This window comes from Urocitellus parryii, chromosome 3, assembly GCF_045843805.1.
Source record: "Urocitellus parryii isolate mUroPar1 chromosome 3, mUroPar1.hap1, whole genome shotgun sequence".
Classification (NCBI taxonomy): domain Eukaryota; kingdom Metazoa; phylum Chordata; class Mammalia; order Rodentia; family Sciuridae; genus Urocitellus; species Urocitellus parryii.
The window spans coordinates 166134940-166159707 of record NC_135533.1 but is presented as its reverse complement, the minus strand read 5'-3'; the positions used below and the strand labels follow the sequence as shown (position 1 = coordinate 166159707).

The following is a 24768-nucleotide window of genomic DNA, read 5'->3' as shown; positions in this document are numbered from 1 at the left end:
TGTTCCCACCGTGATTTTCTTTTTTGTTTCTTTCTTTCTTTTCTTTTTTTTTTTTTTTTTTTTTTTGATGTCTAAGGAAGCTTGAAATCCAAAATGGGACTTGTCTGGGATGCTGCCTTGGTGGGGCTTGGACCACTTTCCTCTTCCTTATTTATTTATTTTTTGTGCCCGTGATGCGAGATAAAGAGTCTTTATCTTTGTCCGGGAGCCGAGGGGTGTAGGAAGGGAAGGGGCGGTGGTGGGAGGCATGGTTTGGAAAAGTGCAGCCAGAAGAGTGTGTCGCGGCTTTTAGAACCAGGCAAAGTTAAAATGTCAGAGCCCGGAAAGACACGGGTTTTCGGTTTTCCGAGGGTGCCGCGACGCCGGTGGACCTCAGGGGGCGCCCCCGAGCCACTCATCGTGTTCCTGCCACCTCCACTGGTGGGCCTCCGCCACCTCCACGCAGCGGGGATGGGGCTCACCCGCCCAGGTTCGAGGCTGGGGGGCTGCGACGCCCCTGGGCGCCAGGAGGGGGCCACTGCTCTGCTCTGCAGCTCCTTGGACGTCTGAAATCGTGTGTGTGTGTGTGTGTGTGTGTGTGTGTGTGTGTGTGTGTGGTGCCGGGTGTCCAGAGTTCTCTGGGGGACTCCCATGATACCTTTGAAGCATTTCAGTGTTTGACCAGAGGGATAAAAATGCTTCTGGTATTGGATTAGGGTCTTCTTTGTGAGATCTTAACCCAAATCCAGTTCGGGATTCAGGGTCTCTGTAGTTGAAGAGGGCTTTGAAAACAGCCCCTGGCATAGGTCTTTCCCCAGGGGATCCGAATCAGCAAAGGGTGGCTTTTACTCTTTGAACAGCAGGGCAGGTGTGGAACCGGCCTGCCCTTTAGTGCTTCAAGTCATGGCTTTCTAAGCGCCAAGCTGAAGGATTATCAAACCTGATATTGTGCATCTTGCATTCTTCTATATCTTTTTTCAAAAAAAAATATTATAAAAAACATAAATACAGAAGACTATAATGGACCTCTATTATCTCTCACTGGGCTTCCACAATTGTCAACTCAGTCTGATTTCATCTATGCCCCCTTCGCACCCCACCCCACCCCATCCAAATATTTTTTTCTTCTCCTTTTTGGTGATTATAATTATACACAACAGTGAGATTCTCGTTATATATTTGTACATGCACATAATATAACAGTTAATTTGGCTAATTTCATTCCCAAGTACCTCCCAGTTTCTTCTCTCTGGTCATGCTTCTTTACTCTGCCTGTCTCCGCTCATTATTTTAAAGCAAATCCTACTTACAATTCATTTAAATATCTGGTATGGTATCTCCAGTCACAGGATGTTAAAATCATGTTACCTGGAAGGGTTAACTTTTTATCTCTTTTGCATTCTCCAGCTATTCAGCACAAACTCTTTTTAAAAATAGATTTCTCTCTTGGCCCTCCGAGTGAAACTTCTTTTTCATTCCAGTGTTTTGTACCGTGATTCCTTTGCATCCAGGTGGCTGCGTTCGAAATACTTCGGATGGACAAGCTCGGCTGTATAGCCTGATATATCAGAATTGGAAGATCCATGATTGATGTCCTGTGAATCTCAATTTCCCCAGAGCCATCTCTTCCTGCATTTGCATGTTTTTGCATGCTTTAGTCCTGATGGGTATCCCTCCTGGCCTTCTTAGTAGAAGGCAAAAGTAATATTCGGAAGTTACCCTCAGATACCGTGTGAGGGATCACACAGGGTCTCCCTATCCTCCATGTCAAATGTATCATTGGAAGACTCTTTACTCAGTCTCTAAACTAGGTTTTTTTTTTGACAATGTTTATGAAATAAGTTTTTTGATATTCCCTCCTAGACAGTGTTCATGGGAGAGGGTTGATGAAGCAGATACAAATAGGTGTTACAGGATCTTTTGAAATGGAGGGAGCAAGGGTCCCTGGAGGAAGAAAGGGTGTAGGAAAGGTTTGTTAGCATATGAAAGGTGCTGTCCCATGGTGAATCTGAGAACAGGTCCCTGTTTTCACTGGACACAAATTATGTTGTTTACAGGAAGCTGTCCAGGAAATGCTGACAATTTAATGCAACAACACAAAAAAACCTTCCTTCCAGATTTACTTTTCTTCTGAAAATTTCCTAAGGTAAACATCATGCGTATGGGGTTATGATTGTGCACTAATTCCTTGCTGTTCATGTAATAATATCATTTTAAATGCCCTAATGTGATCATTATTACTTGTTCTCTTTTCCTATCTCTCCTCTCCCATTTTTTTTGGGGGGGCAACTTCTTACCCCAAAAAAGAGTCTAGGCATTGGAATTGATCTGATCTGAGTTAAGCACTGGTAGCTAGTAGGTTGTTTTTACAGTTAGCCTTTGACTGTGAAAGGTGGTGGTGGTTGCTTTTCTTTTTTTGGTAATACTATGGATTGAACCCAGGGATGCTTAACCACTGAGCCATATCCCCTCCCCCCCCCCCTTTTTTAAAAAAATTTGAGACAGGGTCTTGCTAAGTCACTGAGGTCTTGCTAAGTCACTTGCTAAGTCATCAAACTTGCCATCCTCCTGCCTTAGCCTCCCAAGCCCCTGGGATTATAGGCATGCACAACCACTCTGTGTGGTGGCGGTTTTTAATCTAATTTGCATCCAGTGTTTTACTAGCAGTATGTGGGGCTATGCATGTTGTTTCTAAGCAGGTTGAAGATTGTGAGTGTGTATTTGGAATCTGGAGATTAGAAGTTACGATTGACCCTTTGTCCTGGGGGCACACTTTTCTAGAGGTCATATTTTATAATGAGGAAAATTGGGGACATTTGACGTTCCCTCAACAGTATTTCATGCCCTTCAGTAAGTCCTTGGTACACCTTGGTTACAGGTTGGCTGCTATCAGATGATGAGTGGGAATCCCTTGCGCTGTGTTCTTGGCTGCGCCTGTGTAGGGAATAAAATCTAATAATGTAGTGGAAGCCAAGAAAGAGGGTCCCAACTCTGAATTCTCCACCAGGGCTCAATCTGGGTCAAGCCAGCAGCCACTGCTGAGGTAGAGGGAAGGGCTCAGGCAAGTGAGAAATGTTCCGAGACTGTGAGACCTTCTCGTGGAATTTGGCAACTGTCACTGAATATGTCCCAGAACAATGTGGCCTGGGCACATATTAGGCCAAAGTTGTCTGTGCATGCTTTTGGCCTTTGGCAAATATTTGCAAAGGATTAAAAGATCAAGTACCTCTATTTCCCTGTCTGAGCAATGGGGGCGACCTTCTTGCCTGCAAAGAACCAGATAAGTTCAGGGACTATGAGAATGTTCTTTGCATTTAGGAAAAAAGATGATTGGCTACTGACTTTGCTTTGACTTATTTTAATGCTATTTATATTAAGTTGTAACAAACAAAACAATAGTGACCCCAGGGCTGGGGGCTTGGCTCAATGGTAGAGTTGCTTAGCATGAGGCCCCGTGTTTGATCCCCAGCACCACAAGCATGCACGTGGGCACACATACAGTCGTTCTAAAAATGATGTGTTTCACCACTCTGTGTTTACTTCTCCCTGTTTTTTTTTTTTCCCCTTACAATGCTCCTGTCTCAAATTTCCAGAGCCCAAAGAATTGTTAATCTCTTAGAAGAATAAAAATCTGGAAGTAACTCCGGTGAATCTCACTTAGAGGGAAGTCCATGATGCCAGGAGTGTCTAGCAGGTGATTCACACTTGACCCCTATTCTGAGAAGGATGGCCAGCTCTGTAAGCAGTGGCTGTGCAGGATTGGTGGGTTTAACTAGAGGATGCCATGAACAATGTCCCCCTTTAGGGACACCTGTAATTGGAGGGGCCATTTTACTTGGTGTAAAAAATGTTTGGTGTTTCAGACAGAAGAAAAAAATCAACTGGATATGGCTTACTAGGTCTGTGCGGGCTCGTGGTTTTGATTGGCACTTGATATGACTAACATTTAAAAAACATTTTAACAAGTGTTCTTTAGACTGGGTAATGAGAGCATCAGGTTCTCTCTACACAGTGCTGTCTTTTGGAAGCTCGAATTGGGCGATGTTTCTGTTATCCTTGGGGTTGGTCCTGTGGGAGGCGATTCACACCAAGAATGAGAACTTTGGTATGTGTCGGCCAGTTTAGAAGAGTCTTGGCCAGCACAGAGCAAGAAGAAATCCTGTAGTAGTTTGGAACTTGTTAATGCTTTTAACTTTTTCTAAATCAGGTTCCCATGGAGAGTTGTATGGATTATTAGAGGACTAAGAACTTGGGCCTTTGGAACCAGCTTGCTTCTGTCCTAACTAGCTCTGTCACCTTAGACAAGTTACCTAACATCTCTGTGCCTCTCTTTTTTGTTTTCCATTTTGTGAAATGAGATGGTGATCGTATCCTGACTCCTCAGATCATTATGCGACTTGAATGAAAATGCATGTTAAGGACTTATCATTTATAAGTATCATACTTGTCATTACATGATAAATAGTGAGTCTCAATACAATCACCATTTTCATGTGTATGAAAGAGATTTGGATAGGAGTGTATGGAGAGAGGAGAACGGAGCCAAAGACCATGTAGGTATAAACACATTTGGGTTTTTTTATTTGTATAATGTACATATAATGGGGTTTTTATGCCTAGCCTTGCTACTGGGATTGGGAAAGAAGGACTGGCTGGAGATCATCCCGGGTCAAATGAGTAAAACTGTTAAATTTTGAGGTTGAAGAGATGAGATCGTCTGTACGAGGTGTAAGGTACTGCCTCGTCCGCATTGCAAAGAGCGTCTCTGCCTTTTCTGTTTCCAATGGGAAAAATGCTTCCCGAAGGCTGAAAATGCTCCATGTGCGTCTCCCAGGTCTCCCAGGTCCCCCGCAGGAAGAATGGCTTTGTGCTGGCTCCTCTTCTACGGACCTGTGCTCTGTTGCTGGCATTCTGGGGCTTTAATTTGGCGCCACCGATGGGAAGCAAACAGTACTATTGACTGGCTGCTCTCGCTTTGCGCCTGGGTGACCCTGGAACAACAACACATAGTGTCCCTGTCTCCCTGTTTTCACAGATCTAAACCTGCCAAGGGGTCGAGAGGGAACCCCCAGGTCCAGGCGCGGCCCCTGTCCTCTGATCACTTTTATTTTTTTCTTTCAGACTGAAATCAGCCTGATGGTTTTCTGGCCAAACAACAAAATGTGATTTTTAAACTACTCGGTTTAGCTATTTTTGGGGCGTAGCAAAGTGACACAGTTGGCTGCTAAAATCTAGCAACTGAAAAGGGAGGAATAAAAGCATAGTTCATGGAATATGTAACACTTCCATGGAAGAAAATAGGACAACTGGTCTTATTTTTGGGTCTGTGATACTATCTTTCTAACAAGGCGAGCGGGGAGCGGTTGTTGTATAATGTAGCGGGTTTGCTTTTGAGGAATTCATATCAGTTACTCTGTGAATCAAAGAGCTGAGTTCTCATGCTGCTGCCGCCTCCCGAATTCCTCGGCACACTTCAATCAGACAAACTCATTAATTTGGAATAATTTGGGTCGGGGGGGTGCAGCCAGAAGCCATTTACCAAGCAGAGTCTCGATGAGTAGGGGACATGCTGTTGATGTCAAGATTGTCTTTAAAACTTTTTCAAAATTCTTAGGAGGGTCTGTTATGTATTAATAGTCCTGTCCATTTAAAAAATAATACCCCACCTGTAATCCTAGCAGCTCGGGAGGCTGAGGCAGGAGGATCAAGAGTTCAAAGCAATTTAGGGAGGCCCTAAGTAACTCAGCCAGACCCTGTCTCTAAATAAAACATAAAAAGGACGGGGGTGTGTGGCTCAGTGGTTAAGCACCCCTGGGATCATTCCTCGGTACCAAAAATAAATAAAAAAATAGATAATAATACCCTTTTTTTCTGAAGTGTTGCCATTTGGGGACTGTGGAGGCTCAGGGCTGGTGGCTGTTCTTAGTGCTGGCACTGGGTGGCAACACTGCCTTCGGCAAGTGACCCAACATCTCTTAGAAGTGGGATTGGGTGGTGCTGAGGGCCTGGGAATTCCAGGTATATATACCTTTTGTTTAGAAACCATACCAAGTCCTCACACCCTGAGGCTGGACTTCTAGGTCCGTTGTAGCGGTTGCCTTGGGCAAACACACCTCAGCTTTTTCATCTCTAAAATGGGTGCAGTGGTTATGATAGCCCATACTCACCGAGCATGTGCACAGTCTAGACCCTGTGCCTGGGTTTTTTATATGCCTTAAATTCTCCTTGGAAATTGAAACCATGCCTATTGCCACTTTGGAATGAGCAAACTTGAGCAGGGGGAAGTTTTCACTCATCTGAGGTCACTTGGGCAGTGAGTGGGGGTGGCTATAGTAGGTTTCTCTAATCATCTCTCAGGATTATTTTGGCTTTCAGAGCAGTTGCTGTTTGAAGGCAGTTTGCAGTTTTTCCTAGTTGCACGGGAGAGACAATTAAAAGACCCAGCTTTACGCCTTCTCCTATATTATTTTTCCTATGTAAGTCAGTCCCCTAAATGCTGGGTAGAATAAAGGTGTCTTCCTGTATTTGCTACAATTAAATAAGGAAGTAATGCAATTAGCATAGGATTTTATTTGGTTACATCAAAGGGACGACCTTTTAGCAAATTACTTCAGCTTTTGAATAAGCAGATAATAACTGTAGATAGAGTGAATTTGTTGGTGGTGAGGTTTTTTTTTTTTTTTTGACTCCTCTTAAGAGTAATCGAAGTCGATTTGATTTGTCGTTTGAGAACTACTGTTTGGGGGCATTGACTATAGTTAGTTGGTGATAATGTGATATTTTTATTATCCCGTATATCATCTGAGTGCGGGCTACAGGCTCTGAATCATGTGTGACCACAGGCACAGGTCTGAGGGAGCTGGACATGAACTTGGCAAGAGATGGTTTGGATTTTGGATTTTTTCCTCTGGAGTTTTGTCAAAGTGGCTGGCTAGGCAGCTGTGGGAGCATGTGAAGGGTTTTTGATTACTTTGGGGATGTTTTCTTCACCCTTAACTAAATAGCTTCTAAAATTCTTTTGGAATTTTAGAGATTATGGACCCTACACTCAGTAGTTTGGCAGGGTTGTGGCCCTTTTGCAATGTGCAAGTCATGTGCCTGGTGCTTATTGTGATTTGTGAGGTGCACTTCCTGTTCCTTTTTCCTGTGAGTTTGCTTCCTACAGAGCTAAGATCCCTTCCATTATCTTGCTAACCTTGCTACCTCCAGGAAAGCCAGGTGTTTTATAAATCCCAAAGGGAAGAGAATATTGCCTCCACTTTTGTCGATAGGTTGTACAGTTTCAAGAGGGTACCATTGAGCTGAGCAGGTGTTGCACTCTGGTAATCCCAGCAGCTCAGGAGCCCTGAGGATCTCAAATTCAAGGTCAGCCTCAGCAATTTAATGAGCCCCTGAGCAACTTAGCAAGACCCTGTCTTAAAATGAAAACTAAAAAAGTGGGCTGGGAATGTGGCTCAGTGGTTAAGCGCCCCTGGGTTCAATGCGTGATACAAACTTTTTTTTTTTTTTTTAAAAAGGGGAAAAACAAAATATCTCCAGGGAGTAGTAACAAGATGGTGGGCAGATTCTGGTTAATGGAATGCTGTAAGTTTCCCTACCCCCAGAAACTCATTTATTCAGGAGCTATTTATTGAGCACCTATGGGCCAGGAGTAGTGATAGAGTGGTAAACAAGAAGGACTTCATATCTGCTTTCGTAGGGCTGGGGATCTAGCTTAGTTTTTAGAGTGCTTGCCTAGCATTCACAAGACCCTGGGTTCAATTCCTGGTCCCACAAAAAATAATAACGATAAACGGCGTCTACTTTTCGTATCTGCTTTCGTGGCATTTAATTACAGTAGTGAATAGCAAAGCCATTCCAGGGTATAATAGTAAGAGCTTGTAATCCAGGGACCTGACCCTGATTGGGAATCAGAGTTCTTGGTCTTTGAGGCTATAAATAAGCAGGAGGTGTTTGGGTTGGTGACATGAATGAGCTAATGTGGGTGAAAAAGCACCAAGTCAACTGCAGAGGGTTAGTTGTGAAAAAGGAGAAGGTGGGTTGGAGTGGTGGTGCACACCTGTAATCCCAGCGGCCCGGGAGGCTGAGGCAGGTGGATTGTGAGTTCAAACCCAGCCTCAGCAAAAGTCAGGCACTAAGAAAGTCACTGAGACTCTGTCTCTAAATAAAACATAAAAAAGGGCTGGGGTTGCGGCTCAGAGGTAAAATACCCTTGGGTTCAATCCTTGTTACTGAAAAACACATATATATGTACATACATAAAACAAAAGGAGTAGGTGACAGTGTGCCCTAAATGTCAGCAGAAGTGCAGATCAAAGGCAGTGACATCAGACAGAGATCAGGTTTACAAACTGATGCTGTTTGTAGGAGTTCAGGGACTCCAAGTTTGCCAAGGAAGGATACAAGAAAAATGCTGCTGTCAAGACCTGGAGATGAGGCATCAAGTCCCATTAGCATGACCACTCCTGCCACTGAGGACTTATCGCCCACTATAACTTCCCATGATAACTCCTGCCACAGGGTGGTATTCTAAAAAGACTAATGAGGGTAAAGTGGACAGTATTTTATTTTATTTTTTGGTGCCAGGGATTGAACCCAGAGGTACTTATACACTGAGCCACATCCCCAGCCCTTTTTAAATATTTTATTTAGAGACAGAGTCTCGCTGAGTTGCTTGGGGCCTCGTTAACTTTCTGAGGCTGACTTTGAACTTGTGATCCTCCTGCCTCGGCCTCCCCGAGCTGCTGGGATTACAGGTGCACCATTGAGCCTGGCAAGTGGACAGTATTATAATTAAGTATTCTAAAGTAACCAATGGGGGAAAATTGGACACTCTTCTCCGTCAGGTGTCATAAGGTAATCAATGGGAGCAAACGGAGTAAGATCTTCTATTAGGTCTCTAAAGGGAAGAGAACGCCTCACAGCTCAGCATATAAAGTACCAATTTGCAGACATGGGGCCTTGAGCCTCTCTCTTGCTTGTCCCACTCTGCTATACCTTTTGGAGTGCTATTTCTACCTTTGCCTTCAACTGATCTGTACTTCGCTATTATTTCTGTGTGTCTTGCTCCATTATTTGTTCAGGACACCAAGGACCCGGATCCCAGCTGCACATCCCAAGATAACAGCGCTGCTACAGAAGTCCAGCAGGAGTCAGACTGAGTTTTTTTACTTAAAACAAGATAATAATACCTGATTCAGGAAACATGACTACATGTATAATACCCCTCGTCCCAGGATTGCTTTGTTTTGTGTTTTTTAAATGAACATTCAACCTTATTTCTTCAAAACTCCAGATTAATAAATAATATAATACATTAATAAATAATATAATAAGTAATAATTGTGCATGCCAATGAAGTTACGGGATGACTTTTAAAACTGACTTTAAAAATACCCGTTGCTGGGTGGGGTGGCATTTGCCTGCAATCCTAGCAACTCCGGAGGCTGAGGCAGGAGGATCACAAGTTCAAGGACAGCCTGTAGCTACAGCCTGGCTCAAACAACAACAACAAAAAGGGCTGAAGATGTATCTCAGGGGTTGAGCATTCCTGGTTCCATCCCAGTACTAAAATAAAACAACAACAACAGAAAAAATCTAATGATTGGGGTGGTGAGGAAGGAATCTCTAAAATGAGAAATCAAGGCTAGTTCTGGATTTTTTTGGTCTCAATGTAGAAGAGAGAAGTGAGAGAGGACAGTTACTTCGATGATCTGGATTTCGGTAGAGGGCATTTAGCCAACGGATGCTCTGTTTGGCCAGACTGGGTTTAAATAAAAGAGAAAAAAAAATGGAGCCTTTCACATTCATGTCTTAGAGTGTCTTCCAAGAACCTCCCATGTGCCAGGTGCTGTTCTGTGCACTGGTAAGATAATGGTGACCAAAACAGATGGAACCTCCTGCCCTCGTGGGAGATTCCCATAAAAGGCTAGGTTACTTTGGAAAAATCGGGAGTTAGGCAGCCTCCTCGTTGGTTGGCAACGTCGCTAAGCCAGAATTAAATAGCCGCTGCCCCTTGGGATGGGGTGCGCACCTGGCCCGCAGCGGTTATTTACAACAGTAGCTGATCCCTGGAGGTGTTGGCTGCCCTTGGATAGGTGATTACTACCTGAGAGATAGGTTTTTTTTTTTTTTTTTTTTCAAATGCTTGTTCAGGGTTTATACTGCCTGGATTGGTTGCATGTATGTGCACAGGCACTAGTGTAAGCACACATGGATTGTTGACTGTCAATCAGTGGGAATTTTTTTGCTGTCATCTAGCCTATGAAGCTGAAACTCCACTGGACTAGTTGGGTCCCTTTTTTTTGGCTCTGCAAATGGCCTGCTGCCTGCATGTTTCATAGTCACATGTTGACATCTGTTGATGATCTAAATAACTGTTAGCTTGATCAATGAAAAGAAGTGATTCAAATACTCTCTCCTTTGATGGAAGAATTGGCTCTCTTGGGATTTCTTGTTATCAAAATATGCAAGATGGGGATGATGTGGGGTGTGAATTAGTCAGGTTTTTGTTGCTGTGACCCAATGATCTGATGAGAACAATGTACAAGAGGAAAAGTTTACTTTGGTTCATGGTTTCAGAGGTTCGGTTCATGGTTGGCTGACTCTTTAACTCTGGGCCAAAGGTGAAAATCAGCTCAGGATGTGACAACAGGAAGCAGAAGAGCACTGTGTTCACCAGGGACCAGATGTAAACCTTAAAGGCACGCCCCCAGTGGCCTGCCTCCTCCAGCCACACCTTACCTGCCTACAGTCTCTGCCCAGTTAATCCATGCCAGTGGATTAATCCACCGGTTAAGACTCAGAGCCTAATCATTTCAATTCTGAAAATTCTTGCATGAGTTTTTAGGGGACACTATATTTCTAAACCATGACATGGGCCAATAAAGGAGGCCAGTGATCAATATGGTCTAATTGGAATAGATCAGTATTGGAGATGCTGTATTAGTGGGTCCCTTGCCACTTAAATTTTTGCGCCCCTAATTTTTGTAGACGGATTTCTAAGAAGTGATAGAAGTGTCACATACTTTAAATTTTCCAACACAACCTATGAAAGCCTGTGGTTTGTATTGAGTAGAGTTGCCCGCTTGTGACTTGGACAGACAGAAGACTTGAGGGAATGGATTCCCCATCTATGACTCTACGCCTGGTTAGACGGTTGGTGAGGACAGGCCCACGTCCCTTCTCCCATCTGTTGTATCCTCAGTGTCCAGGTGGCAGTAGTCACATTTGAGGACTGACGGGATGAGTAGCATCATGCTCTTCAAAAGGACCACAGGACATTTTACAAGACACTGATATCATTGCATGTTGTTCCCAAGACATCTCACATTTGTGTATCGTGTCCTTTTAGAGAGATGATGATGTCAGAGGTGGACGTCTTCCTTAAGAGAATTTGGAGGGTAGATGTTGTCTTTCAAAACGGAAAAGCTCAATTTGTACCTCCGTGGCCGGCCAGCAAGGTTGTCTATTGCTGATGACAGGCTGTATTCTAGTTCAAGGTCAGGGTTGTGGGGCTGGATGGTTGCTGTGGTAGCAAACCTCACCCCCTCTTCTGGAATAACTTAGGCTACATTCTCTTCTTCTGGTGGTCATTGTGTCACAAACGGCCTTGGCTTTAGTGTTACCTAGAAGCAGCACTCTCATTTCTGCTTTGGTTGTTCTAGAAACAGGACGGTGAGGTATGTAGAGGGCAGCAGAGCTGCAGCTGACCGTATGGTGGGAAGATGCATGTTCATCGATTGCTTAGAGATAGCTCTGAGCAGGTCGGTCTAGGAGAAGGACACTACAAGTGACCATTTTTGCTTGGGTGACAAGTACTGACTGGCCTACCCACCTTGGCTAGTGCCCTCAGTTAGATACACGTTGGCCTGTGCTTCAGGCTGGTGCCAAATGTGTTTGGGCAGAAACACATTTCTAGGAAATTGGCTAGTCCGTGCCTGGCCTATTTTATTCTTGATCCAGCTAGATTTTTTTTCCCCTTTTTCTTGCGTGAGTGTAAAGATGTGAGTGGAGGGTGTGGACTATCCCTTGACAGTTTTAGGCATCAGTCCATCATTTTTCAATTGGTCAACTTTAGAAGAAACTGCTGAAATTATTTCATATGATAGGAGTTGGGTCAGTCTAGTATTAGAATTCTTTTTGAACTTTAATTTTTTTTTTTAAATTGTAGACGGACACACTACCTTTATTTATTTATTTATTTTTCTATGGTGCTGAGGATGGAACCCAGTGCCTCACACATACTAGGCAAGTGCTCCAACACTGAGCTACAACTGCAACTCTTAAGCATTTTTAATGCTTTCTAGAAGAGTAACTTTTTAGCTGCTATTGCTTTTAATTTTTTAATTTTTCAATTTCCTTGGTATTGGAGATTGAACCCGGGGGTATTTTACCATTGAGTCACATCTCCAGCCTTTTTCCTTTTTTTTAAATTTTATTTTGAGACAGGGTCTCACTTAGTTGTTGAGGCTGGCCTCGAACCTGTGATCCTCCTGCATCAGCCTCCTGAATCACTGGGATTACAGGCATGTGCCACTGTGCCTGGCTGTACTTTATTAACTTTTGTCTAGTTACTTAGCCTATTTGGTTTCTTCATCTGTAAACTCATAATGTGAGTTTCAAACTCTTAGGCTCCTTGTGAAGATGAAATGAGATTTGTGGGCAAATCACCAGAAAAGCATTGGGGATACAGAACCTTATAAATTGTACCTGTTTTTAATAGCTGTTTTCAAGATATAGGCAACAAATATTTGTATAAACACGCTCTTAATGAATGCTATGCAATGCCACGAAGAGTCGAGGAGGCTGAAGCTCAGCCAGAGTGGGCAGCCCACAGATATTGAAGTGGCAGAACCAGGTTGGAACTGGCTCACTGGATGCTGTCATGCTTCTTCTTTGTTAAGAGAGCTGATGGAAGATGAATTTAAGGCCCCCATGGCTACTCAGGAATTTTTTATTGACTGCAATTTAGCAGAGATGACTCTTGTGGGGCTCATTTCCCTTGCTGTAACAAAATACCTGAGATAATCAACTTAAAAGAAGAAATGTTTATTTTGGCTCAGTCCATGCTGGTTTGGATCTGTGGCAAGGCATTCCATCATGGTGGGAGCAGAGAGTGCAGGAAGTGTGTTCACCTTTGAGTGTTTGAGAAGTCACTTCCTAAAGGTTGAACCACCTCCTCAAGGTCCAAAGATTCAGCTACCTCCTCAAGGTCCTACCGCAGGATGGTGATCAAACTTTTAACCTATGGGCCTTTGGAAGACACTTTAAATCCAAACTGTAACAGCTGTTGAAGTTTAATCTGCTCTGTATGCTCCATAGTTTGAAGAAATGGGTTTATAGGTATAGGTTTTTCTTCCTAATACTGTTGGTATTTTCATTACTGAAATTATCTGGATGCATATGCCTTGTTACATAGCTCTGTCATAAAAATGGGGCCCATCATATCCTCTGTGTGCATAGGAACAGTGCAAGTGAGCAGCTCATGTCTTCTTCTTATTCTTGCATTATTTTGCAAGTTTTCTACACAGGGTTAGAAGTTGGCATTTGAGCCCAGGATTCCCTGTCCCTTAGCCATGGCAGACATTGCTAATCGATCACAGAGTTTTCTGTGCTCTACTAAAGGCATATTAGCCTACCTTTGAAAATGCTGTTAACAAGGGGAACCACATCCAAAGTCTTCAACATCCTTGGAATTAGTTGTGCTGCTAAATGGGCAGTTTTTAAAGTTCTCTGATCTATGAAGTTGGTTTTGTGTTTGACTCACTCATGTTTATTCAGGGTTAAAAAACAAATTCAATCTATCTCTTGATGGTGGTTACATCATATTGTAATTGGTGAGATCTACTCATGGAGTTTTAGGGGATCTAAAATTACTTGGTTATTTTTCTTTTCTTTAAAGCCCTGCGGTTTTGCATCAGATTATGGCACTCCAGGACTGTTTGTATTCCAATGTGACACCGTTCTGAATTCTTAGCTAGTTAAGTAAGTGTTAAGTATGGGGTTGGTGACAGCAGTTTTTAAAACTGTGACTGACTTAATGGGTCTCTTTCCTCTTGTTGTTTATACCTGGGTAAGTATCTTGTGTTTACTCTGAATAAGTTCATTGTTACCTTTAGGGTAGCTTGTTTCTCAAAATTTGAGTAGTCCTCTGATGAGTGTTATTTTTTGTAAGGGAATTTGAGAGTTGAGATGAAAGACAAAAGGTATTTTTTTGTGAAACTGACATGAGACCCATTATTAATGAATGGGACATACCAAATACTCAGATGGCATCAGGTTTGGTTTGGTTCCTGGATGTGCAGTTTTTCCTCCAAAATTTTCCTCTGATGGTAACATCTTGACCATTTACCAGGAAATGTCTGTGGAACTGCTGTGTCTGCTTTGGTAGCCTCTAGCCCCTTCATGTGTCTATTACAAGTTTGAAATGTGAATTGTCTGATTTTCTTTGTGCTTTATGTATAAATACCCATCAGATTTCAAAGACACAGGAAAAAAGGTATGTAAAACATCCTATTAAAGTTTTATATTGATTGCCTATTGAAATGATAGTATTTTAGATATAACAGGTAGAAAAATACCATTAAAATTAATATCATCTGTTTCTTTGTACTGTTTTGTGGGACTACAATAAGGCTTAAAGTTTTAAATTAAAAGAAGCTTAAAATGGGGCTCGTATGCACAGCACGTGTCATCCGGGTACACACCACGTGTGTTTTTATCTGTGTGATCCTCTGGAGTGCTCCCTTCTGCCTTACCTTATCTTACCTTGTGGATGAGCGGGTTAGAACTACAGTCCTGTGTAACCCAGATGACCTCTTCTGCTTTCCTTACCTCCTCAAAACTTAGAGCCAAGAGAAACTCTTGGCCTCCTGGAAGACACTGTGGCTAGCAAACATGGGAGTCTGGGTATCAGGACAGGGTGCTGGGTTATTTAGCTTTGTGTCCTTGTTTATGAAGTGGGGTGATGGCCCCTTTTTCCTGAGGCTGTTTGAGTAATGCATTAAGTAAGGCTCTTAGGATTTAGATACGAGATGTCCCCCAAAAGTGCATGTGGGAGACAGTGCAGGAAAATTTAGAGGCGAAATGATTGGAGAGCCTTAACCTAATCAGTGCATTAATCCACTTGAGTGGATTAACTGGGTGGTAAGTCTAGGCAAGCAGGGTGTGGCTAGAGGAGGTGGGTCTTTGGGAAGGGTCCCTTTGGGGCTTATATTTTGTCCTTGTTGAGCAGAGTTCTCTCCCTTTGCTTTCTGATGGCCATGTCCTGAGCTGCTTCCCTCTGCCACACTCTTCCGCCATGATGTTCTGCCTCATCTTGGGCCCAGAGCAATGGAGTCTCTGGACCGAGACCTCTGAGCCTGAGCCCCCAAATAAACTTCTCCTCTAAGATCATTCTTGGCAGGTCTTTTGGTCCTGGCAGTGAAAAGCTGACTAAAACCAAGGCCACAGAAGGTGCTGTAACAGGCACAGGGGCACTGCCGGGCATAGAGAAAGCACTTGGAAATAATAGCCTTTATTGTCATTTTACCTGCTTGTGACTGAGCATTGAGCAGAGTTCCTGGCATTGATTTCTCCCTCTGGTTCCTGTTGATGATGTGTCATGGGTCTTGTGGGGGATTGCAAAGCACGCTGGCCTCTGCTGCCCAAGAAATCCAGAGGCAGCAGGACACCTTGAGCATTCTAATGGAGCGCCTGTTCCGCAGTGTGAAATGCAGAAGGGACCTTGGAGCTCTTCAGACACTGCATGTGGCCCACACAAAATCCTTGACAAAAGTGCCCCTGGGTAGCAGCCCTGGTCCCTCCTGCCTGATGGAGGATACTTTGTAGTCTTTTCTCCTATCCCATCCCAGACCCTGGCTTTTGCTTTCCTGGTTATTTTATTTTATCCAAGCCCAGGTTCCCATGTTTAGTGTCTATAAGTCCAGAAGGATCTGAGCTCTGGACTCCACGTTATTTCCAGGGGTCCAGGCTTTATTCAATACAGCTATGGGTTTATTTGGTCAGTAGGATTGGGTGGTGGTCTCTGCATCCCAAACTCCCTTTAAGGATGTTTGTTTCCTTTCTCCAACGTAAATGAGTGGCTCTTTCAAGTGGAGTAAATATTCTGTACTTTCCACTTTGCTATAGTCATCCCTTGGTATCTGTGGGGATCTGGTTCCAGGACTGCCCAAGGACATCCAAATCCACAAATGCTCAAGTCCCTTAAACAAAATGGTATAATATTTGCATATAACCTCTGTGCATCTCCCGTATGCTTTAAATCCTCTCTAGATGACTTCTGATGTTCAATAAAATGTAAATACTATGTAAATAATTGTTATACTGTATAATTGTTATACTTTATTGTTTAGGGAATGTGATAAGAGAAAAAGTTGGTGCATGTTAAAAGAGATGGAAATTTATTTATTTATAATTTTTTTCAGATGGATTTATTTCACTTAACATGATATTCTCCATTTCCACCCACTTACCAGCAAATGCCATAATTTCATTCTTTTTAATGGCTGAGTTATATCCATTGTGTATATGGACCACATTTCTTTACCCATTTATCTGTTAAGAGCACTTAGGTTGGTCCCATAGTTTAGCTATTGTGAATTGAGCTGCTATAAACTTTGATGTGGCCGCATCACTATAGTATGCTTATTTTAAGTCTTGGGTATATGCTGAGCAGTGGGATAACTGGGTCAAATGTGGTTCCATTCCAAGTTTTCTGAGGAATCTCCATATTGCTTTCCAAAGTGGTTGCACTATTTTGCAGTCCCACCAGCAATCTATGAGTGTATCTTTTCCCCCATATCCTCAATAGCATTTATTGTTACTTGTATTCTTTTTTTTAAAAGGTTTATTTATTTCTGCTATCAAAAATTCTCAAATTATCAAAATTCTCAACAGAATTATGACAGTATAATTTAACAATCCTAATTGGCTTCATTTTTAATTTTAAAATCAGGTAACACTTCATTCCATAAAACAGAATCAGCTTTCCTATGAGCCAAGCATGCATCAAAAAAATTTTGATGAGTTAACATCAGATTATTTATTTTGCTTACACTAAATAAGGACAAGGGAACTTCACTATTTCACCGGTTGAGAATGGCTGTTCTCCCTCCAATCCAGATTTCTCTTGGAGGACCAGATGTGTCAGCTTGGTTTGATTGACTCCATGTTGTCCCCCCCCCCTTCCGGAATATTGTCTCTGTTGAAAAACTGGCTTCACAAAGAAGGTGGCAGCAGGAAATTTTCAGAATCCAAAGCTTAAGAATAAGTCTTGGGCAGTGTGGGGTTATTTTCTGTCTCTGGGAGGGATCATCCGGTGTCTGAGGCCTGGGATAGAGGCAAAGTCCCCAGCCGCCCATCCAGGAGATGTCACTCTCAGTAGCGTCTGGTGTCCTGACCTTTGCTCACCCAGGATGACGGTGGGGAAGGAGCAGCAGGTCACTGGGGCCCCATGACTCTTTGGGAGACAGAGCTCTCCCTGGGCAGACCCCGGGGCTGAGGGTCAACGGCCAGGGGAGAATCATGTCAACGGCTCCCCCCCTGTGGTCCTTGAGGTCCTGGGGCAGGGATGCAGGAGGCAGCTAGTGCCATAAGACAGGACATCCCCAGCCAGGTGTTCTTCCTCAGGGCTTGGCCCCTGTGCTTGGTCTCGCTTCCTCCCTGGCACCGCCTGGAAGGGGAGGAAGTGACACCCAGGGAAAGGCCGGGAAGTGAGGCCACCACTGAAAGGAAAGTGACCACAACACTCGGAGTGACCAAAAGATCTTTATTGCAGCAGTGCAACAAAGAGAAAAGAAGGAAGGAAAGAGAGAGAGAGAAAGAGAGAGAGAGAGAGAGAGAGAGAGAGAGAGAGAGAGAGAGAGAGAGAGAGAGAAAGAAGAGAAGAGATGAACAGGGAGAGAGCAAGAGCAAGAGAGAGACAGAGTGCACGCAAGAAAGATAAAGAGCAAGAGAGAAAGAGCAAGAGAAAGAGAGCAAGAGAAAGAGAGCAAGAGAGAGGGGGACCTGGCAGGAGGGAGTTTTTATAGCCCAAATCTAATGGGGCCTCTGGGTCTGCAAGCTGCCATGTTGGCCCCAGGGGGGTTGAGTGCTCAGCCTTGAGCAGGGTTGAATGTTCAGACTTGAGGCAAACAGGTGATAAAGGACCAGATAGAGGGGGGGTTTGAGTGCATGGGCTATCTTGCAGCCAACATCTGTTCAGCCTCCTCCTCTGCACCCAACAACCACCGTCACATTCAAGTTCAGGGTGTGATAGCTCAGCTCCCCTTCATGGGCCACATCCCTTCTGAGAGTCACGCCCTGCCCTTTATAGGCACAAGGACCCAGAAGTTCCAGGGACATGTCCATGTTTAGGCCCTCTGATCCAGAAGTGCCTCAAGCGTCCATATTTAGCCCCCCCCCCCCATCCGGAAGTTCCTCAGACATCCATGTTTAGGCCCCCGGATCTGGATCCAGAAGTTTCAGAGGTTCACATCCATTTTTAGGCACCTGGATCCCGAAGTTCCTCGGGAGCACATCCATGTGTAGGCTCTAGGATCCAGAAGTTCCTCAGGTGCACATCCATGTTTAAGCCCCCAGGTCCGGAAGTTCCTCAGCATCCATGTTTAGGCTCTAGGATCCGGAGTGTCTCAGGTGTCCATGTTTAGGCCCCAGGATCTGGAATGCCTCAGGCATCCATGTTTAGGCCCCCCGGATCCGGAAGTTCCTGAGACACACATCCATATTTAGGCCCCCAGATCTGAAAGTTTCTCAGGTGCATGTCCATCTTTGGTCCCTCGGGTCCGGAAGTGCCTCAGGCTTCCATGTTTAGGCCGCAGCATCCAGAAGTTCCTCAGGCTCATGTCCATGTTTAAGCCCCCGGGTCCGGAAGTTCCTCAGCATCCAGGTTTAGGCTCTAGGACCCAGAAGTTCCTCATGTGCACGCCCATGTTTAAGCCCCAGGATCCAGAAGTTTGTTGGGTGCACGTCCATGTTTAAGCACCAGGGTCCAGAAGTTCCTCAGGCGTCCATGGTTAGGCTCTAGGATCCAGAAGTGCCTCAGGCGTCCATGTTTAGGCCCCAGGATTTGGAATGCCTCAGGCATCCATGTTTAGGCCCCTGGATCCGGAAGTTCCTCAGGTGCACGTCCATCTTTGGGCCCTTGGATCCAGAAGTTCCTCAGTCCTCCATGTTTAGGCCGAAGCATCCAGAAGTTCTTCAGGCACACGTCCATGTTTAGGCCCCCGGGATCCGGAAGTTCCTCAGGTGCATGGCCATTTTTAGGCCCCCAGATCCGGAAGTTCCTCAGGTGCATGTCCGTCTTTGGCCCTCCGATCCAGAAGTACCTCAGGCGTCCATGTTTAGGCCGCAGCATCCAGAAGTTCCTCAGGCGCACGTCCATGTTTAAGCCCCCGGGTCTGGAAGTTCCTCAGCATCCATGTTTAGGCCCTCGGATCCCTAATATTTTTGATTCTTAGTTGCAAAACCCATGGGTAAGGCACTGGTAAGTAAGGAACCCATGGACATAGAAGGCTGACAGAACTGACAGAAAGCTCTGTTAGATTTGCCCAGAAGCTCTGTAGCATGGGATCCTGTTGTGTTATTGTGCCAAGAATGTGGTCCAGGGTGGCCTGTGCTGGGGAGGGAAGCCAAGGGACAGCTGGGAAAAAGGCCATCCCTCTTTAATTGTTTTCCAGGTTCCCACTGGGAGTACTTCCTTTGCGGGGAGCTTGGCCCAGTGGATACCTTCTCCTTTGTTTGGTGCAGGTGATAAGAATCTGGGTTTCACTTGGAAGTTCTCTTACAAGGAATAAACAAGGATGCTCAAGTCTTCCAGTGAGGGTGGCTGGGGTTGTGGGAGGAGGCTGCCTTGGAAACCCAGGAGAGGGCTCTCCTAGCAGCTGTGCTGCCCACGTGGGAGGGGGGAAGAGAAGGAGTTCTCTGAGGACTTCCTCACACTCTGCAGCTCAGCCAGACTTCAGAGTGACTCTTAAAGGAGACTGGTTCCCTTGTTGGGTAGGTGGCAAACCCCTTTGTGGAGAGGGCTGTGGTGGCCTGTATCTTCCCCAGTGACAGCTGCTTTCTCCCCTGTCCCTTCACTGTCATATTTTCCACTGTAAGCCCTGAGCCATCTCCCTTCCATCCAGCTTGTAGGGTCAGGGAAGAAGTCTTGAAATTCTGCTGCTACTCCTTGCACAGTGTTGTCATAATGCAGCTAAGGGAAACCACCATGTATTGAGCACCTACTGTGAGCGTGAACCAGTAAAATAGAATGGCCTCCTTTTAGGTCAGGATACATACACCTTATCTGTTCATCCTTGCATTTACAGAAGTTTCTGAAATAAAAGTGCTGGCTTCATAGCTTGCCATCTTTCAGACACCATGGTGCTTCTATTCGTACATAGATAATGGTCTACACATCCTTTGTGAATTGCACTTACTGTTTTAAGCTCTGAGTACTTTGCTGGGGGCTGAGTTCTGAAAAGAGGAAAGGACCAAAGGCTAACTTGGACAGATGTTTTAATTCGGTGGCACTTGGCCACCATAGGGATCCATAGGGTAGAGTCATGTCATTGAATATGCTTTAGGGGTGATGAAATGCTCGAATGCATTTGAAATTTAGTAAATGACATATATGTTAATAAGAGTTAAGGGAAAAAAATAAATCTTGCTGGGTTTTTGGTTCCTTTGTTTTCTTGTACCAGTGATTGAACCCAGGGGTGCTTAACCACGGAGCCACATCCCCTGCTCTTTCTATTTTTCATTTTGAAATAAGGTTTCACTAAGTTGCTTAAGTCCTGGCTAAGTTGTTTAGGACCTTGCTAAATGACTGAGGCTGGCTTTGAACTTGTGATCCTCCTGCTTCAGCTTCCCAAGTCACTGGGATTACAGGCATGTGCCACCCCACCCCCCTGCCCCCAGCCCAGGTAAGTGTGTTTGATTCCTGTGTTCAAGAATTAGGTAAAAGGACTTAAAGCTCATTATTTTCTTCTGGCTGCAGAAACCCTTCCAGAGCTCTTAACGCTTTGCCTTGGGTAGCAGATATAATGACACCCTTTGTCTGCAGAGGGCATGTTAGTAAAAGGTATTGTGTGTTTTGGACTGGTTTCCGGAGGCTTCCAAGTAGATATAAAGAAGTCATGTCTTTTGATGGAGAGAAAATATTTGTGTTTCCTTCATTGCCATCTTAGTCAGGGAACATGGCAAACACATGTTCTTGGCCCTCTGACTTTTCTGTTTCTGGGGCTTGCTCCAATCAGGGGCTTTTGCTGATGATACCATGTATCTATAACCAAGGAGGCAACCCTGTAGCCAGGAATGAATTTTGAACTTCTGCTGGCAGTGGATACTTCTGAAGGCTGAATAGGTGGACACTGTTTGAATAATGAATCCCACCTCGGGATGCCAGCAGTTCCTTCTAGCCTGCAGGAGCTCTGTGTTGCAAACCCACACATCAATTCCAAGTTGCCAAGGTTGGTTTGTTTCTTTCTTTCTTGCCACACCTGTTAATTAGTTGCAGACTCTAGTTAATCGGACTGCAAGTGTGAAAGCCCAGGGGTAACTTGGAAGGTCAGACGGGTTGTCTTTCTGCACACACAGTGGAAGCCCTTGTTTTAATAGAAAGGTTTGGTGGGGGCTCCCCTCTCCCCCTGAGTTCCCTAATGCTGTGTGTGATTCACTTCTGAGTGCATCATACTGGCTGTGTGGCATTTGTGTCCTGTGATGTTGGGTTTGTGCATACTGATTTAAGAATGTGACAGCGGGATGGGAGGGGGGGCAGGGGTGGTGGCTCAATGATAGAGCGCTCCCCTACCACGTTTGAGGCTCTGGATTTGATCCTGAACACCAAATAAAAATAAGTAAATAAAATAAAGGTGTTGTGTCCATCTTCAACTGAAAAAAAGAAAATAAAAAAGAACGTGAGCTGGGGTATCCAGAGGCCAAGGAGGGCAAGAAAGAGATGTGAAAAGCCAGGTTGTTTCTTTACCTTGGCAGCTGCCACACCTTTATTTTTATTTTGGCTGGGAGTGTGGAATACATAATGCTTATTTACATGTGTTTGAGTGCAGTTTGAGGATCCCTGATCCAAAATGCACACCACTGGCATCCGATCAGATGTCAGATTACCCCCCCACACACCATTTTAGAATATTTGCATATTCATGATGAGGTAGCTTGGGGATGGGATCCAAGTCCCAGCATGAAATTCACAGATGTCTCATGCACTGTACACACAGAGCCTGGAGGTAATTTTTATATGCTATTTTCAGTGCACCTGCATTTTGACTGTGGCCCCTGGCATGCACTCAGGTGTGCACTGCCCACGGGCCACATTGACGGGCAAAAAGTTTCACATTTTGAAGCATTTTGAATTTGGGATTTTTTCAACCTGTATATAAGATATGAAAATTATAAGGGTAGTAACTAAGTGTGACCGAAATCTTTATAGAGTTTTTTTTTTTAACACATATTTAGTGTATATGGACACAATACCTTTATTTTATTTATTAATTTTTACCTGGTGCAGAGGATCCAATCCAGTGCCTCACACGTGCCAGGCAAGCTCTCTACCACTGAGCCCCAGCCCCAGCCCTTGAAGAGTTTTTAATACATTGTTTCTCAGAAGCTGCTTCTCTGTGAGTAATGGGGCCAGTCTAGGGGCTAAAAAGTAGCATAATTTGAACTGAGGACACCTTGCCTATTTTGACCAGAGTGGGGTTAGTGTTGAATTTTGCTGTGGATGATTTTTTTCGGAGTCGGGGGGAGCAGGTACCGGGGCACTTTACCACTGAGCCACATCCCCAGCCTCCTTTTTTTTTTTTTTTTTTAATAATTTTGAGGCAAGGTCTTGCTGAGTTCTTTAGGGCTTTGCTAAGTTATCGAGGCTGGTCTCGAACTTGTGATTCTCCTGGCTGCCATAGGCTTTTCTGTTGGGATGCTGGGAAGGGGGGCAGAGGATGACCAGACCCACTCTTGGTTGAAGCAGGTGACTTTGGGACACTTCTCTTTCTGGTCTGTACTGACAGAAATGAAGGTCTGAGCAGTCTGGTCGGACAGGCTGTTTTTTTATGACTGAGGTGACTCTTGTCTTGCACATGATTCCAAGGAAGGAATCAGTCCAAGTCAAGTCTTAGTGGAAACTTCATGAGTTAGCACTTTGCCTGGGGTGATGGGTGTGTGCAAATTGAGAATGTGTGCAAACTGAGAACTAAGATAAAGGTCCCTAAAACCAATTGTGTAGCTGAAGATCATAAAGTGCAGAGATACTGATTCAGATTGGAAAGTGTTCAGGAGCCACAGAGAATCGAGCTCCGATACCTCCCTGAGAGGAGGAGATTTTGTGAACTTTTGAAGGAACTTTCAGGTGTGTGTATGAGGTAGACAACCAGCAAAGAGAACAGTGGCTCAGCTCACAGAGTTGACCAGTGTGTGAATGCGCTTCCTCCTCGGGCAAAGTCAGATGCCTCTGGGACTTGAACCCCTGTCTACATTGTGTCTCTGCTTCTTCTTCATGGAATGAGTCCTTACACAACTAGATTTACAGATGCGTGCTTGCAGAGATTTTTTTTTTTTTTTTTGGTACTGGAAGTTGAACCCACTTTACCACTGAGCCATATCCCCAGCCCCCCCCCTTTTTTTTTTTATTTTTGAGACAAGGTCTTGCTAAATTGCTTATGGCCTCACTAAATTGCTGAGGGTGGCCTCAAACTTGTAATCCTCCTGCCTCAGCCTCTCAAGTCCCTAGAATTACAGGTGTGCACCGCTGCTCTTCCCTGAGATTTGAGAGTCTTGGGGACCAGGGTTGGATGCTTTGTATGGCTCTTGACTGAGACCATCTGCAGATCAAAGGGCTGTGTCATTCCTGATCGAGGGTGGTACAAAGCCCAGGCTAGACTGGTCACACTTTTTCTCCCCGGATTTGATTGTTCCAGCCAGGTGACACAAGGATGCCATTATCTCTCTCTCAGTTCCAACTCCCTGAATCCTCACAACCGCTCTGATCCCTGCCCTTTCCGAAGGCAGCTTGTTGGGCGGTTGATTGGATTCTTTGAGATGTCCAGGTTCCTTTCAGTATATTCTTTCTCTGCCTGTATTATCTCTGGTTGATTCTGGTCATTTTCAATCAAAGGTCCCCAATCTCAACTGGAAGGAACAAAAAGATGAATGCCTAGATGTTGAGAAGGAAAAGGAACCTTCTTCCTGCCTGACCCAAATAGCCTTTTCATAGTAGTTTTGTTCCTGTCGGCTGGGTGATTCGAGTTCATTCATTTAGACGTTTTTTGTAAGAATCCAAGGACTTTTCTTTTGCTGTTAGGGGACAGCCTCTCTTGAGGAGGCACGCTGCTAACACTTAGCCTTAACTGCTTCTGTTGATTTTATTTGAAAATTAGAATCCTAAGGATCTGGAAGGAAATGAGTAAAACTTAATTGAACAACATTTTTTGCAGCCAGAATTAAAAAAATAATAATAATAAAAAGAGTCTGTAATGGTTAAGAGGCCCTCGGGGGATGAGAGGGACGCAAAGCCATGTGTCACACCTAATTCTTCTGGTCGTGTTTTAACTACTGCTTAGACTGGAGGTCAGCGGAGTGTCTGATTGCCCCCAGAGTCCTCCCTTATCATGTCGGGTCCTCATGAGCCGTTTCCTCTTCCGGCATTATTGGACAGCAAGTGTTCTAACCTAAATTAAAATCAATAAGAAGCAATTTCATTTGTGTTTAACTACGAGGATGAGCGTTTTCAGCTGAGCGCCCTACTTCCAAGTAAAGTTCAGTTTGGGGGGGGGGTTCGTTTTTATTTTTACT

The 24768-nt window shown here is 44.4% G+C and overlaps 1 protein-coding gene across 2 annotated transcripts in view; it reads left to right on the top strand.

The window, feature by feature from the left end:
• Nucleotides 1–24768, top strand: part of Ptprg (protein tyrosine phosphatase receptor type G) — a 715889-nt gene that overhangs the window by 2291 nt on the left and 688830 nt on the right. The gene's annotated exons all lie outside the window — the stretch shown is intronic.